The 9,995-nt window shown below is 44.8% G+C and overlaps 1 protein-coding gene across 13 annotated transcripts in view; it reads left to right on the top strand.

Annotated features, from left to right (window-relative positions):
• The first annotated feature begins 80 nt into the window (after positions 1-80).
• PRRC2C (proline rich coiled-coil 2C) overlaps positions 81-9,995 on the top strand; it is a 70,106-nt gene continuing 60,191 nt past the window's right edge. For 12 of the 13 annotated variants that reach the window (XM_071435731.1, XM_071435735.1, XM_071435742.1 and 9 more), the window contains exon 1: positions 81-237. The gene's annotated coding sequence lies outside the window, so the exon portion shown is untranslated. Of the gene's footprint in view, positions 238-623; positions 863-9,995 lie in introns of those variants that run through there. The other variant, XM_071435730.1, reaches the window with a different exon arrangement.

Raw genomic sequence — 9,995 nt, 5'->3', positions numbered from 1 at the left:
CTCCTGTCCCCGGGAGCCCGCGCGACTGCGGCACGGCGCTGTCACGTGACCGACGGCGTGGGGGCGGGGCCGGCCGCTCGCGCTGTGCGCGGTGACGTCAGACGTCGTTGGCGCCCGGCTTGGCCGCCCGCCATCTTGGCCCCTGTGTGCGAGCGGCCGAAGCGGCGGCGCCGGGAGAGGCAGCGGCCCCGCCGGCACCGGGACCCGCGGGCAGCCGAGCGCCGCCCAGCGCGCCCGGTAAGCGGCGGGGCTCCTCCGCTTCACCGCGGCGGAGCGCGGGCTCGCGTGGCGGCACGGCGCCGGCAGGAGCGGGCGGGCGGCCTGCGCCGCATGGCCCCGGGCGGGGGCGGCTTCCGCCCGGGCGGGCCCGCGGCCGGCGGGTGAGGGGCGCCCCGGGCCCGGCACCGCCGCCGGACGGAGCGGGGCGGGCGGCGGCGCCGGGCGGCCGGGCCGGGGTTCGCCGGGCCGCCTGCATTGGCGCTCGGGGCCGGCCGCGCCCCGCCGGGCACGGCCCGGGCCGCGCCCGGGGCCGGCGGGAGAGGCGGCCGTGCCGGGACCGCTCCTGCGGGGCTGCTGCTTCCTTCTCCCGCTCTCCTTTTTGCCCCTCGCTTTTCTCCTTTTTTTAACGGCGCTTGGTCTGCTCCTTCCTCCCTTCCCCTCCTCTCTCTCCCTCCTTTTCTCTCTCTGGGGCTTCCCGGAGGAAGGCGCCGAGCCCTGCGCGCGTTCGCGCTCACTCCGCGGCTGTGATTCCTCTGCAGGAGCGCGGGGGGAGCGCAGCCTTGTCCTGCGGGTGCTGGAGGCAGAGCGCCTCGCTTTTCCAACTTGGAATCCGCATCCGGGGCTCTTTGACTCCTCGCCTACGGTAAAAGGCGGTTCTTGGGTGGTTCGGTGCGGGGCTGAGTGAAGGAAGGCATTGTTTGTGCTCCCGGGGTCGGGGTGGGCAAGCCGGGGGTGCGCTCATGGATAGCGCTCAAAGGATGGGTGAGCGTGCTGAGATGACACGGCTGAAATTCAGGCAGCTGGTCTGCAGTGGGCACCATCCAGGGATGCAGGGATTGAAGATTTTTAGGCTAAAAGATCATTTTCAGGCTAAAAGGTAATAGTTTGGGCCCTCTTGCTGAGGAAGGGGACATGCAGAAAGCATGGTGCTGGGCCCTACATGGAGCATCGTGGTTTTTCTTCCTTTTTGTGTTTCACGTGGGTGTTCTGTAAATATATTATTTGGTGGAAGGTCTTGAAGTCAGTATTTTCAAGGAAGGACCGTTTCTCCTTGTTGCCCTGATTATTGGGATTAAATAGCTATATTACAGCAATATTTCCAACAGAAGGAACGGGGCTGTGATTTTTTTTATAGTTTTATTCCTTGTGCAGTGAGGCACCTGGCCTACTTGGTGTCTCATCTTAAAGAGCTCTGCTCAGACTAGAAACTGCTTTTGAAGAGGCAGGAAACAGGACATGATCTCATTTGTCCATGTATGAGAAACAAAAGGATTGACCTTAAATACTGACTGCCAGGAGCTCAGTGTGCCTGTCAGGTTTTTTTTTAATTCTATAGTCTAGAGAATTTTGCTTCTGCATTAATTTTGTGGTGTTTTGTTGCAACTCTGCAACCATTCGGTTGAGAATAAAGAATCTCAAAGTTTTGGGAGTTGGACAGGCGTTCAGTGCAGAGGTGGTTTGGTGATGTGGGCTTGAGAGGTCACTCTTTAAACTGAAGTGAGAGCTTGGTTCTCTCTTAGGCCACTTGGAGACCAGGATTGAGGCTCTGTGTGCCACCTCAAGCTCTGCCTTGCTGGGTGGATGTGCTTGTATGAAGTTCTTGGCTTTTGTAGATAATAGGCCATGAAATATGTATAACTCAATATACAGTTGCTTCTGTGAGTCTTGGTAATATAAATATCCTGTGTCTTGGCAGTTTAGTAGCAATTTATAATATCTTTGCTCTCATTTAGACTTTCCAGAATGGGAGCCCTGGTTTTTTGTAGAGCAGAATGTTACATCAGTCTCCAGTTTTAACTTGGGCTCCTGGTCCAGTGCTGGAGATTTATGGGATGCACCTTCCATAGGTCCTGTGTCCCTGGGAAAGTGAAACAGGCCCCAGTGAGCAAGAGGGAGATGATGCAATTCCAGAGGGAGCTCCCTGTGGGTTTGGGGCTGTCTGGATGAATGCTGGGTGCCAGTTAAGAGAAAGAATGGAAGTCAGAGCAGGATTCTGGTCTGTGGGGCCCATTTCAGCCAGGTATCCTGCAGGACTGGGAATTGCTTTGTTGCAGGCTGATTCCCAGGCTAGGGAATGGCAGGGATGTGAGAGTGGAGAGAGGGTAGGATAAATACCATATAAGGGGTGGTATGGATAAAATGAGGAGATGAAAATCTCACAGAAGAGCTCAAGCTTTGCACAGTGTGCTCTTACAGAGGAGTAAACCCTTGTGTAGTGGATTGGGATGTGAGAGAAGGAAAAACACTTCTCTTCAGAGGCTCCTGCAGTAGTGGAGGGTTTGAGAGGGAAAACCACCACATGAAAATGCAGCACCTTCCCACTAGCTGAGGATGGATGCTGGGCTTGTAATGACAGCACTGCTGGTGGTGTTTTACTGGTAGAACCGGTTCATCCTCTGCAGGAAATTTTTCCTTTGCTCAGCTTCGTGCTCTCATTGTCTTTTGGGTTTGGGTTTTACAAAACCCAGTGGAAGCTTACGGGTGAAAGTAGTGTGAAAATAAAAACTGGAATTCGTGTGAGGACGTGGGAGAAAATAACACTGAGCATTGGTGAAATGAAAATGGAGTGCACAGGAGTCTTAAAAAATGCATCAAGAGCAGAGGAAGATGAAGTCCTAATAAAAATCAGATGAAGACAGCTTTTATGTCTATGAAGAACAGGCTAACAGAAATAGACTGTTTTTATTACAAATACCTCAGCCATTACATAACATTCTAAGTCAATGCTAACGAGCTCGTCTGTTACAGATTGCAAACACATACTAGAGGGAGAAACTGTTTAACATTCCCATTGTTCATGGTTTAAATTATCTGCCACTGCCTTGATTAACGGGGAAATTAGAGTGCAGAATCAGCCTTACATGTCTTCAGTCTGGAGGATGATGGTGATAAATTTTAACTGATGTTTATTTGAAAAAATGTGGGCTGCATTTCCAGGGTCTTCCAGCATCAGAGACAGGAATGGCTGCACTTTGTGTTCAGCAAATGCACAAGTACTGCCTGAAGAACTGGGGCATCCCCCAGTCCTGGGTAACTGAGAGAAGAGAGGTCTCCTAAATGCCAATTTAATCAATGTACAGCTGATTCTTGAGTGAAATGGCAGCCTTACTGGGATTTTACCTAGTTGGGCTGTAAATTGTAGTTTGGCAATGACTAGGCTGCCCTTTTTTGCTGTCCTGCTTGCTTAAGTTAGCAAACCAAACTTTGTGTGCTTAGAAAAGCAGCCCTTCTCAGGCTGTCCTCATGAAATCAAATAAATCACTACTCCTTGGTTTAAAATTTATATTTTGTAAGCAAGTGACTGTTGCTGGATTTTATTGTTTGTAAATTTTAACTTACAATTTCAATCTACAGTTAAAATGTTAAGGAATGCTTGCAGCAGTAATGATTTAAGATGGACTTAAAATGATTTGTACCTTCAGCTAAGGTGGAAGTGCAGCAACATTTGCTTTTTGTTTGAGAACCCAATAATTTCCTCAGTTAAACACCTGATACTGCTTTAGGACTTCTGTTTCAAACTCACCAGATATTCCACTGAAGGACCTCAGTCTTAATATCAATGAATTTATGCTTTTGTTTTGGAAAAAAAAATAAATACTGATTTACAGGGCTTGTTTTTTAGTCATGTTCAGGACAGTCTGTGCTTTGTATGGGTGCACAGCAGAAGTCCTCTAATGAAAAGGAACAAGAATATTTTTCCTTGATAGTGCAAATAAGAAAGATGTATTTTAGCAAGAAAAGCTTGCCTTTGGCTTGTGGCATTTCTGAGTGGTTGCTTTGCTGCAGTCACCTTGGTTAAGAGGTGTTTTCATGCCACAGATGAAGCCAGCAGCATGGACAGAGCTTTGTGGGACACACAGAGCTTTGGATAACAAAAAGTTCCTTGCTAAGTTTTTTAATCATGTGTTGAGCCTGAATTATTTACTGCATCTTGAAAGCAAAGTGTCAAGGGATGTGTGGGTTGGTTTTTTTTCTGAGCAGAATAAACAGAGAAGCCAGAGCAAGTGAAGATGTTAAAGCTCCTCTGCAGCCATTTGGCAGATGCAAGTTAACTTCCATGGAAAATGGATTCTGGAGTGCTGAGAGACAGATGCAGAAAGCTGCCTGTGCTGATAAGGCTTTTTCAACTTATTTCTCATCTTCTCTTTTCCCCTTTTTCTGTGGTCCAACCCAGTGTAAAGCAGAGGTCTGGAGTCAACCATTACTGTAATGAACTGGTGTTGTCCAGAGCTGTTGTCAGTGTGGTGTTGGCAGCTGCATCTCTTCCATGCTGAGCATTCCTCAGTGAACAAGGAGATGTGTCTGTTCCAAGAACTGAGTGAGTCACAGGGAAAAGCATGTAACCAGAGCTCCAGAGGATAATGGGCAGCAGGTAGAAGAGCCTGTGAGTGGCTGGGAGCTCTCTCCAAGCTGGACCAGGCCGAGGAACAAAATTCTGCCACCTTTATTTGCATTGCAGTGAGATTTTTTTACTGCTGCTGACAGCCTGTTACAAGCTGGAGTATTTGGCAGCCCTGGCTCTCACTATCACAGTGGGAGTATCTTAAAAACCTTCAAAATAATGCTGGAACATCTCTTTAACACAGAGAAGAAATTATGTTTATTTTTGATGTACATGAGTCAGGTTAGGAATAATAGGAGTAATGGGCAGCAAAGAATTTGGGCAAGGTGGGAAGTTTTAAATGTGGTGACAAGTAGCTTAAGTCATTACATAAGTGATTAGAGTAACTGTTTTAAACTTTTTTATATAATGGTGAGGTTGTACAAGAGTTCAAAACTGGTTTTTTCTGTAGGTTCTTATTGTTGAGTGCTTTCATCTTCAGGTTGGACCCTTCACAACAGAAACACCTTGAGAAGATGAGCACAAAAGAATTGGGGGAAAGAAGCTGGCAAAGAGGGGAATAATTTTGGCACGTGTGTTCTAAAGAAGAGGGGAAATCCTTAAGGATGTGGCCCTAAAGTTGTTCCTGTGCTCTGTCAAAATATTCTGTAGGAGCTCATGAACAGAGGAACTTGCCTGAACATTATTTCCAAGCAACTAATAACAAATTTCCAAATTAAAACCCTTTAGATGTAATTATTTCTTATTTAAGGATTAACTTGTGAATATGGGCTTTGGAAAAACAAGTATAAAAATTTTTACTTATTTGCAATTGGGGTCAGGGATACTTTAAAGATCCAGAAAAGCATGATGAGAAATCTGCTCAATGTTGTTGTTCCTGGGGAAGAATGCTGAAAAAAGATCTCACTTCCTCTGTGAAAAAACATTAATTATTTCATGGGGCTTGGAAATTGTGGTAAAGGAGCAGGAAATGGAAGTTTTGAAAGAGATTCCTTGAGTTACTCCTAGCAAAGGAGTGATTTAAGTTTTTTCTCCTAATCTGTCCTGCTCTCTTCCACTGCCCAGGTTTACATGGGGTGGGTAGGAAGAGTTGAAATGTGAGGGTTGGTAATAAAGAGGTTTTTGCAGTAAGTATTAAAGGGAAAAATGAAACAGTGGAAGGATGGGCATTGGCTGTAAATGGCTGCAGCTTCTGCTCATCTGTTGGGCATCTGGTCTTTTTTCATGTATTTATTGATTTTCTTTCACCAGCTTCCTAGAAGGAAGTGTTTTGCACCAGCTTATCACTGGGAGCAGCTTCAGGAGGGGAATCGTGCTGAGCTGTTGTTGTGGTAACTTCCCCCAGGCAGCACCTGCAGAGCCAGCTCACCTCAGAGGAGAGGCTGAGGCTGCTGCTGTAGCCCCGCTGTGCCTTTGTCTTTTGTCCCCCTTTTCTCAGCCTGACACAGCAGCCACCACTCAGGGTGCCACCAAGGAGGATGCTCCCCATGTCACTTCGTGTGTGGGGAGAAGGGATTTGCTGAGATTTCTGCCTTTCCAGGCTTCTGCTGGGTGGTGTGGTTCAGTTGAGCAAGAAACAGAGTGGTGCTTGTGACAGTCTGCTGAGTGTGTTTGTAATTTTTAAGGGATTGTTTGTGATCCTAACCATTACCAGATGCCTTTACAGAGAGCTGCTGGGGTCTGGATAAACTGATCTCAATTAGCTATGAAGAAGCTTGGTGAATAGTTGTAATTTTTTCAGTTAAAAATCTTTCTGACAGGTAAGACAGGTCATGGTAGTGTTCTGTATTCAGAGAAAATGCTGCCTCCCAGGCTGCTGCTTCAATCCTAAACTTTGATAGCAGGTACACAGCTTCTTTCTGCAAGAATTTGCCTTAATTTATTCCCTTATCTTGTGCTCAAAAATAGGCAGTGATTCAGTTTGGTGAGCTTTGAAGTTTTCTCATTCTTCCAAATAATGGAAATTTCTTTAATAAATGGTTTTGCAAATCTTAAAAATAAGTCTCATTTGGCATCTGCAAGTTGAAAAGCTAATTGGGCAAAAGCACTTGCATTGTTCTGTTCCCAGAAATAATGAGAATGCTTATCATTATGATGCTCTCTTTAATTCTATAGAAACTGTTTTGGGCTTTTTTCTGGCCCTGGCTTTCTTCCAGAACTTCAAAACTCCTGCCTCAATTAAAAATTTACAATTTATGAAAGTTTCTTAACCAGCTGCATGAAGCTGGAAAATCAAAAATCTGTCTTGCAAAAAATTCACTTAATACTTGATGTCGAAGAAATCAGAAAAGACTTGTAAAGACCTTGTCAGGCTAAGAAGAAATAAAATAACCTGCTCTAAAAGTGACCTGCAGAGAAATCTGGGATGTTGGGTTTTCAGAAAAGAATAGATTTTTGGTTGGAACATGTTTGGTAATCTATTGAAACATCTAAATTGTAGCTGTGTTGGGTTGGTGCATTGCCTTTGTCCAGTTTGGTGCTGATCTAGGTGGAGTCTCTTTACTGGAATTTCTTGAAAAATCCTTTGTGGCAGAGAAACTCAGATAATTTGCAAAGGGCTGACATTGAAGGAAGGCTTCTAGGACAGGTATTGGTGGTTAACTCCTCATCTGCACTTGAGCTGTGCTTGTGGTGTTGAGTTTCTCTGCACTGGTGTGGTTTGTGTAGAACAAATGGGAAAAGGAGCTGGACAGCTGCAGTACCAGTGAGGGCTGTGCTGTGTTTGCCATATTGCCCTGTGCTGCTCCCATCCCACAGGTAGGAGGCTTTTGGGCCTCTGACAGCTTTTTATTCATGTGCCAGTGAGCAATAAGGTTTGGTTTGCATTGCTGCCCTGCTGTGCCTCAGCCCAAACTGGGAATTGCTCTGAGAAGAACTGGGTAAGTGTGATGGCTGTTACTCTTGGAATCTGCAAGCAGACATGTGGAGAACTGTTTCACTGAACATGGTTCCACATCACCTCCATCAGCAGTGGGCAGCCCTGCAAACCTGTGGGTGCACAGACAGACAGACACACAGACAATGCTGCAGTGCTGAGGCTGCTGTGCCTGTGCCAGGACCGGTCTGGACCATCCCAGTAGAGGGGAATGCTGAGCCCAGGGTGCATTGGGCACCTCCAGGCACATTCTGATGCTCATGACTTGGTGCAATCAGGTTCACAACTTCAACCTTTTGGTCCTTTCTCTTTAGTATTTGTATGCAAATTCCATCAGTCTGTTAGCCTAAAGAAATATTCCTCGTGTTGCAAAGAAGTTTGAAAAAAATGACCAAAGTAAATTTTCTGAACTCAGAAACCAAATTAAAATCACTTCTATCTAGATCTTTTAAACCAAGCAATTTTTTTTTTAATTAAGAATTTGAGCCTTAAGGCTGAGTTTGGACATGATGTATTTCACTTCTTCAGGGTACTTGACCACCAGAGTAGGATTTCTGTAGGAGTCTTACTTGCTTGAAAGTGCTGCTGTTTGAGGTGGCAGATGTTGGGCTTTCAGTCCAGAATAGTAGAAGAGCTTTTGTTAAAACTCTCTGGTGATTCTTGTACCATTTTTCATTATCTAACCTCTGGAAATGCAAAGAATTACCAGACACAAAATTCACTGAAGGGAGTTTCTTAATTTTACCTTGCTTGATACTCCACTTTGAAAATCGATATTTTTTGAAATCAATTTCTGTTTTAATTGTAAAGTTATTACAATAGAAATAACAGTATTTCATTATAAAGCTACAGCAGACAGGGTTATTATATCTTCTGCATGTGCAGTAGTTGAGAACTGAACGAAATTTTTAGGGAGGAACTTTCTAATTTCAGCATTTTGTTTTAAGAATAGCTGTATTTATGCTTGAGTGCATCTCTAAATTGTCTCCTTAGCTCCTTGTAAAAGGCAGAGGTCAGTGTAAGGGGTGTCTTGATGAACAGCTTCCCTTAGTCAGTAGGAAGCTGAAGACCAGACTTGGGCCATTGGTGTAAAATATGGAAGAAAGAGACAAACATTGAAAGCATTGAATTCCTGGATAACTGCATTGTTGTAGGTAATATTGAAATAGTATTTGTGAGGACACTGAACAGCTTTATTTTATGCTCTGACTATAAACATGCAAAAAAAAAATTCCACAAAAAATGAAATTGAAACTGCTTTATTTCCACCCAAAGTTCCTAAATAGCTGCACTGGCATCATTTCTGCCTGTGAGGAGAGGGGATGGGACCAGAATCTCTCAGTTACCTAAAAGGAAAAGATTTCATAAGCACTAGAAACACCAGATGAACAAAAGCAGCTGTGTGACACCTGAAAGTATTGAGTGCATTTTTGACAGCTTTATTGCCAGTGTGAGTTTAACCTGTCTGTACCTTTTTAATCCCTTGTTATGTGGACACATTTAAGTCCTGCTGATTCTGATTGAGCCTGCTGATCAAGCTTCTTTTGTCAGGGCTGTTCCACAGGAATATGGTTGCATTGAAATATTCATGCACCTACAGTTAAATAGATACTTAAATCTGTGGATAGAGACAAATTTAAGGTTTGCTGTACTTGAATCTGTGGGGTTTTAAATTATTTTTTCTTTTGTTCTCAAGAAAAAAAAAAGAATAGAACTGACATAATTTTTTTTTCTGCAGTAATCATCCTAAAAGTTTCTTTAGTGCCATGTTAGCCTTAAAATGCTCCCAACAAAAATTCCCTGAGCTGTTGTGGCTTGTTGCTGGTTTTCCTGTTGGAAAGCCAGGGTTTAGGTGATCAGTATTTCTCCCAAAAATGGGTTCCACAAGCTGCCTTGCAGCCTTTCTAAGGCAGCACATTTGCTTGCCCTGTAGATTGCTGGTTCAAAGGAACATATGCTTTGAAGTAGTTTCTGAGTAGAGGTTTTTTTTTGTGGGTGGCTAATTTGGGTTGTTTGTCATTGCTTAGCTCTATTTAGACTGTTGTTGCATGTCTGTTAGAATTGATGCTGACATATTTGTGGATGCCCATTTCTGGCATCCCCAAACTGCATTTTTATAGATGCATTTGTGGGGATGATGCCCTAAAATGGCTGTCTTGTGTCATGGTGTGTTTCCCACCTGGCACACTCAGCTTTGGTACTCTTCTGGAAAGACTTTTTTTAGCTTTTAAAGAGGAGCTATTTGAGGAATAATTGAACTAGCAAAGCCTGCTTTGCTCCAGCTTTGTCTCAGGATGGAGTGTCTTGCTTCTGAGGAGCCAAACTAATTTTGATTTTTTTCCATTTGGTGGCTGTTGAACTCCTCTGTAGATTGTGCCCATCCCACAGTTCTCCCACTGAGGTGATGGGTACAGAGGAGATGGTGATTAAAGGGGTTTTTGGTCCTTCTTGGCTGCCAGTCTCCATGGATTTTAGAGTCCATGCAATCAGTGCTTTGTACCCTCATTCAAGCTGTGCTGGAAACCAGTGAGCCCAAAATCTAGAGATGGGAGAGTGTAT

Source organism: Agelaius tricolor, unplaced genomic scaffold (genome assembly GCF_023055355.1).
Source record: "Agelaius tricolor isolate 1412-34295 unplaced genomic scaffold, bAgeTri1.0.p SCAF_11, whole genome shotgun sequence".
Classification (NCBI taxonomy): domain Eukaryota; kingdom Metazoa; phylum Chordata; class Aves; order Passeriformes; family Icteridae; genus Agelaius; species Agelaius tricolor.
The sequence above is the reverse complement of the archived record's forward strand: the minus strand, read 5'-3'. Positions and strand labels throughout refer to the sequence as shown.